This window comes from Dreissena polymorpha, chromosome 1 (assembly GCF_020536995.1).
Source record: "Dreissena polymorpha isolate Duluth1 chromosome 1, UMN_Dpol_1.0, whole genome shotgun sequence".
NCBI lineage: Eukaryota > Metazoa > Mollusca > Bivalvia > Myida > Dreissenidae > Dreissena > Dreissena polymorpha.
The window spans coordinates 205,839,838-205,847,143 of record NC_068355.1 but is presented as its reverse complement, the minus strand read 5'-3'; positions in this window follow the sequence as shown (position 1 = coordinate 205,847,143).

Below are 7,306 nucleotides of genomic sequence, written 5' to 3'. Positions count from 1 at the left end.
TGAAAAACTCGCTAACTATAGTAAGGGGACGGTACAGGGCAAGTTGCATAACTCTCCTTGGCTTTTTAACGGAATTATGGTCCTTTTTTGTCTATGTAACTTTGAATATTTTGATAAATTTTGTGTTAAGATCATCTTTACTTCTAAAGTATCAAGGCTATTGCTTTCAAACTTCAAATACTTTCTTACTATCATGATGTTATTGTACCTGGCAAGTTGAATTTGACCTTGACCTATGAATGACCTCAAGGTCAAATTAATAAATTTTGATAAAATTCCATAACTTCTTTATTTAAGATCAGATTTGATTCATTCTTTGACAAAACAACACTTACCTGACAAACAACAATGGACTCCACCCAAACCATCCCCCCACGCCCCACCGCAGAATCTCCCCCCACCAAAAAATATAAATCTTTTTTTGCTTTTTTTGAAAGATCATCTATTAAATGACCACACACCCACATTATACCCCCTCTCCATGATGGCTTACATTATACTGTCAAGCACTCGAATAATCTAGCACGCTGTCCTCTGACAGCTCTTGTTATTCATCCTGTAATTGTCACACTTGCAATGATCATTACCATGATACAGTGATGATGGTAATGTTTCAAGGTGTTGATACTGATGATGATTATGATGGTGGTGATTATGAGGCTGTTTTTTAACCAGGTTTTCCGAAGGAAAAAACTGGTTATTAGATTGGCGAATGCGGGCGGGCTGGCTGGCGGGCTGGCTGGCGGGCTGGCGGGCGGAACAAGCTTGTCCGGGCCATAACTTTGTCGTTCATTGTGAGATTTTAAAATCATTTGGCACATTTGTTAACCATCATTAGACGGTGTGTCGCGCGAAAAAATTACGTCAATATTTCCAAGGTCAAGGTCACATTTTGAGTTCAAAGGTAAAAAATAGCCATAAATGAGCTTGTCTGGGCTATAACTATGTCATTCATTATGAGATTTTAAAATCATTTGGCACATTTGTTCACCATCATGGGACGGTGTGTCGCACGAAAGAATCACGTCAATATCTCCAATGTCAAGGTCGCCACGACTAAAAATAGATTTATTTTAAAACAAACTTACAAAGGGAGTTAATTTTGTTTGTTCATTTCAAAAGTTCAGTTTGAGTTGTCTCCCTTTATCAGATTTTTTTTCACAATGAAAACCTGGTTTTGTGACAATTTTGTCCCTTGTTTTAACTATTTAAACAGCAATAATTAAATGTGGAGAGTTAAGAGTGAGCTGTAACCAAAGTTATGAATTAGTGATTAAGTGAAGGGCTGTCAGACCTTTGATTAAATTGTAATTAACCTTAATTTATTTTTTTTAATTAAGTCACATGTTTATGTATCATCTATATAAACTAAATAAAATAACTGGATTTTGAACACATCTATCCCGAAGAATAAAAAAAAGTGTACACTGGCTTTACTAGTTGATAGTAATGGTTTTATTTAATTTTTGCAGATTTGCTCAATTAGATCAAATTTAAAGGTTTTTTGAGAAGAATCAAGGCTTGTCAACAATTCTCTGCAAGAGGCTCATACAATTGTTCCATGAACTGTACTAAGTCAATGTTCTGTTATGAAGCATTGATAATGCAATATATACTACGCATTTAACAAGTAACTGACCGATACAGAAGTACCATGAATATATGAATTATTATGCCGGAAATTGTTATGCATAAAGAATTGGAAAATATGGAATATAATTCCCATGTGATGTGTTATAATGATGTATATCTTTGCATATATTATTACTAACAAATATCCATCACAATAAATGTACACCTCACTTCAACAAAAGCACAGCTCATGAATACATTGATTTACTGAGTTGTAGCCTGCTGCATAAAGAAGTAGTTCCTGAATGAGAGATTACTGAATATTGCTAGCTTGAGCCAATAGCCTAAAACATCATCTTAAGATAGATTTATCTTTATTATTTTTTTGTTTTGTTCTTAAATGTGTAGAAGATAAAAATATGAGAGTTGCTTCTTTAATATTACTATATTGCTGAATAAGAAAAGAGAAAATATTTTGTATGCTATACTTCATGGCTTTAAACCTTGAATGAAAATTTAAAGAAAATTTACCTTTTTTAATTGCCTGCCCTTTATAGGAAATCACCACAAATGGCTCACAGGGGTTTTTTTTAGAGAAAGGGGAAGACGCTGGACGCTGGGTGAAAGGGGAAAAAGAGTGCGAAAGAGACATATTAGGGGAAAAAATAAAAACTGTTCATTTCAATTTCTATAACTCATCAAAAGAGGCTTGTCTCTGTCCTTTTTGTTCTTAAGCACATTTAACACGTATTAAAGTCAAAGTCCTTAATAAAGTTGCAGGTGAAGATCTAATAATGGGAACTGTTTTCAACTATATTTCTGTACTGGGGTCGGGGGACGATGTCAATTTTGTGATTTCAATTTCATGATGAATGGGTTGACGATCTTGATTTGCTCCAGTATTGGGAGGGAAAGGATCGGCAGCTGCCGATTGTCTACTTTCACTTTCACAATGTTCGATGTTGATTACCTCAGAGTGCTGCTGGGTTATAACGGTTTTCGATGATTCTTTCTTAAAAAATGCCTCGATGCGTTCAGTATCTTCCGAGTCCGAATGTTTTATTTTGTTTGTGGAAGAATGCCAATTGTGAGACATTTTTTTCTGTTTTCACGTTTATATCTTGGCTTGCATATAGCCCGGATGAAAATTCGACTGGTTTCCGGTAATAAATTGACGAAACACGCTTCTCGCGCATCCAGTAAAATAGTCACATGATTATTACGATTAGTTGCCCAGTTTACATGACGTAATTTAAGAGCTATATTTAGAATAACTGGGATTCCCAGGTTTTTTGCGTTCGTCTGGAGAGAGAGAGAGCGAGATCGTTGTACTTGGTGCAAATTGGATAATTGTCGAATGCCAAAAGGAAAAATAAACATTTCTTTGAGGGAAAATATTATATTTTTGGTGAAAAATGTTATTTTTGGTGGGGAAATTGCATTTTGAGGGGAAAAATTCTGGTAGGGGAAGACGCCGAATATCGGCGTCACTTTCTTAGTAAAAAAAACCCCTGGCTCATTATGTCTAATGAACAACATCACGACTGGTGGAACAAAATTAGTCATCTTGGGTTCGTGTTTTAAAATTGCTCAGAACATCTTGTAAAAATGGGCATACATTTTAATTTTACATCATAAGTTTTTTTTGCAGGAAAATTCAAAATGTCAGAAGTTTTTTCTACAGGCAATTAGTTTGAAGGCCTTGGAAATTATTACAAAGTGGTTATAGCAATTTCATTACAGATGCCTTTTAACATTTTTTAGAGTTTGAAGGCCTTGGAAATTATTACAAAGTGGTTATAGCAATTTCATTACAGATGCCTTTTAAAAAATTTTAGAGAAAAAAATCCCAGTTATTGTCTCAAAGTTATTGCTTTCATGCCATAAATTACTCACCAGTATGATAACACTATTTTCCTTGTAAATGAAAAATGAAAGCAAGAGGCACAAGATGGCCATAGATCATTTGCTCTTGAAATTGAGAGTGGCAAGCGGTATGATTTGTAAGAGATGACAATATGATGTAACATAAAATAAATTTCAATAAAAAGTAACATAAAATAAATTTCAATTGAAAAACATTTTGTCCCCAGGCAGGGCCTTTATTGCCCTTATGGTAAAGATTTCAAAATCTTAGTATAGGAGCACTATGTCACTGACGTTAAATGCTTAATATAACACCTCTTGGCCTATTCAGAGATGACATTTAAAGTCTGTGTTAATTTTGTGACCCTGGGGTGGACTGCTGGTATTATGATCGGAACAATCTTTGTAGAGGACCACAAATATTAAACCTCTGACCATTGCAGTTTCAGAGATATTTTTAAGTATGATGATACACGATGTATAAGTGGATAAAAATCGTGTGACCACTGTAAGACATGAATTGAACAACCTCGATCTGACATAACAAGTACAATCTTATAACACATATCAAAGGGCTGGCAAATGGGATGCCCAAGAAGAATTTTAAAAAAAGTTATTTTCTATATAACTTAATATAAATCATGCTTTCCCTGGGTTGTGGCTAGTTTCGACCCAAGGCGCATGGTTCAACCAAACTTTGTTAAAGACCACTACATAATGGTGCGTATTGAATATTTAATCCCTGATATTTAAGAAGATATTTAAATATATTTTTAAGTCTTAATAAATCAGATGACCTTTTGGTTATGGTCAATATCGACCACAAGAGCATGATTTCAACAAACTTTGTAGAGCATCACAATATCATGCATAAAATATTTCAGCTCATACCCTGTGGTTTCAGAGATTTTTTAAAGTTTTTTACCATTTAAGACCATAGAAATCTGGTGACCACTGTGGCAGTGTCAGTTTTGACTCCAATTGCATAATTGCTAAAGTCTTGTAGAGGACCATTATACATGGTAACATCTTAATATTTAAACTTTGAACCTCCCAGTTTAAGATATTTTTTGTAAGTTATATATTATATAAGTCTATATATATAATCGGACCCCTGGGGCATTGCCAGTTTTCAGCCTAGGGCCCGTATTCACCAACCAATTCTTAGACTTAAGAATAAAGAATAGACTTAGAACCAAGAAAAATGTGTTCAGTGTTTGAATATATACAGGCCTCCACTGGTGCTTATGTCATTAACAAAATGTTCTATATGAAAAATAATATAGATAGAGATGTTTACTGCAGAGTTTGACTCAAAATTAAAGAAATTCTTGAATATTCTAATTTAAAGATTTTTTTTATTGATTGATTGATTTTATTTGGTAAACATATGAACATTACATAGTTACTACATAATGCAGACAATATAAATATATTATCACAGCAATATACATAGCAAACCAGGGAATGCACACACAATACCAAGGATAACACAAAAAAGAGAAAAATGATTTTCACTTATTTCCATTGTGGTCCTTGATATTGTTGGCAGTAACCATGAAACAGTCATGTATTAGATATTTAATAATGTATATGTATCACAATATGTACTGTTTAATAAAGTATATTACTGATTAAGAATGAACAAATATTATCACATGTTCATTATTATCACAGAAGTTGCATAAGAAAGTTACACACTGCATATGTAGTTAATGAACACACTTTGTAGCATACTATAAGTTTAAGAATAATTATGAGATCCTTGCATCTTATTGATCATAAGACTTAAAAATGTATCACAGTATTTTAACAGAACATAAAATTCATAATAAAAATTATACTATTAAAAGCTATAAAGACTCTAAAAACTGTTTCTTGATGGCACCCTTGAAATTGTTAGGTTTAGGTACATCCCTGATGTTTTGAGGAAGATTGTTCCATAAACAGATACCATTATATGTAAATGTTTTAGAACCAAAACTTCGTACTCTTGGTTTGGAAAAACGACCAGAGTCTTCAAATGTAAAATTTTCAGCAAAATGATCAGATTCTGGCTGAGCTACCATCCCTTCTCAAAAAAAGTGTGTGAAATGTACGTTTTAAGTACGTTTTGCGTGTGTTAAACGTGGCGGTATTGGCACTGCGTTTTTTGTGCGCTTTTTCTTACCGAGTGAGTTTTTAACAAAAACAAACAAACAAGAAAATGTGCGCTTTTTGTGGATAAATGTGCACTTTATGTGCGTTAAACGTGCGCTTTTTATAAGTTTGTCCAATGTGCGCTTTTGTGTGCGTTAAATGTGCGTTAAACGTGCGCTTTTTATATAAGTTAGTTTTTGACTACCATTTATGTGTGTAAAATGTGCGCTTTTAAGTGCGTTAAATGTGCGCTTTTTGTGAATTAAATGTGCGCTTTTTTTATTTAAAAAGCGCACATTTAACTCACAAAAAGCGCAGTTATAACCCACATAAAAGCGCACATGTGTGTTAAATGTGCGCTTTTATGTGCGTTAAATGTGCATTAAATGTGCGCTTTTTATAAGTGCGTTTTTGACTGCCATTTATGTGTGTAAAATGTGCGCTTTTAAGTGCGTTAAATGTGCGCTTTTTGTGAGTTAAATGTGCGCTTTTTTATTTAAAAAGCGCACATTTAACTCACGAAAAGCGCAGTTATAACCCACATAAAAGCGCACATGTTTGTTAAATGTGCGCTTTTATGTGCCCTTTTTAAATAAAAAAGCGCACATTTAGCTCACAAAAAGCGCACATTTAACACACGTTAAGCGCAGTTATAACCCACACAAAACGCACAATTTACGCACATGAATGGCAGCAAAAAACGCACTCACAAAAAGCACACATGTGCGTTAAAGGTGCATCTTTTGCCTTAACAGTTGATTCAATTATATGCTGTTAAAAGTTTTTTTAAATTCAGATATGTTATAAACACCAATAATTATATAAACATATATATTTGGGTATTTTAATAATTACAAGATAATTCAATTTTATACTTTAATGTACACCAACATTTTTTAACATACATGAGTAATTAAATATCAATGGCAATTTGATGAAATAAATATAAACATAATTTCATTATAAATAAACAAAAAATGATAGCATACTATAATAACATGTACAGTATATACACACGAACAGCTATATACATAAGAAAGATGCATATCAATCAAGGCCTGTCAGCATTTCTTTGAGGCGGCGGAGTGCAGCTCTCATCTTTCTCTCCAAGTCTGCCACCAGCCGGTCAAACTTCTTTGCAACTATTATACTGTCATGGCCTTTGCGCGATGCGTCTCGTGCATGATCTCATTTGATCAGGTCCTGAAAGATATTTTATAATGTAAGTGTTGAATATTGCTGTTATGGTAATCTTGTTGCTATAAAAATTATAAATTTAAATCAAAACTAGTTTGTTTGCTTGTTGTTTTTGGTTGTTTATTTTGCAATTTTAATCCCCTGATCACATGTGACTTAACGCTTTTCATAAATAAATACGTTTGATAGAAAATACTGTTCGAAAATGTACCAAGATACGTGGTCTCATTTTGCTGTGTGGGCTGGTCGGAAGTGTGACACCTTTAAAATGCAATAACCAGTACCCTATATAGTTTTACCTCTAAACAAATCCAGCTTTTCTTGGTCAAGGAGAGGGCGCGGTTTTCCCACTCCTGTTCTCCTCATGTCGGCCAGCTTGTGCAGGGTAAAGCCTGGTATTCAAGTCCATACATCAGGTAGTCTCTCTTTTGCTCCCTTTTTTGGCAGGCGATGCTATGATGCACATTCTTTCCAAAGGATCTTCTGATCAATGTAAATTTCACGGTCACCATGGGGTTTAACCTTTAAATTT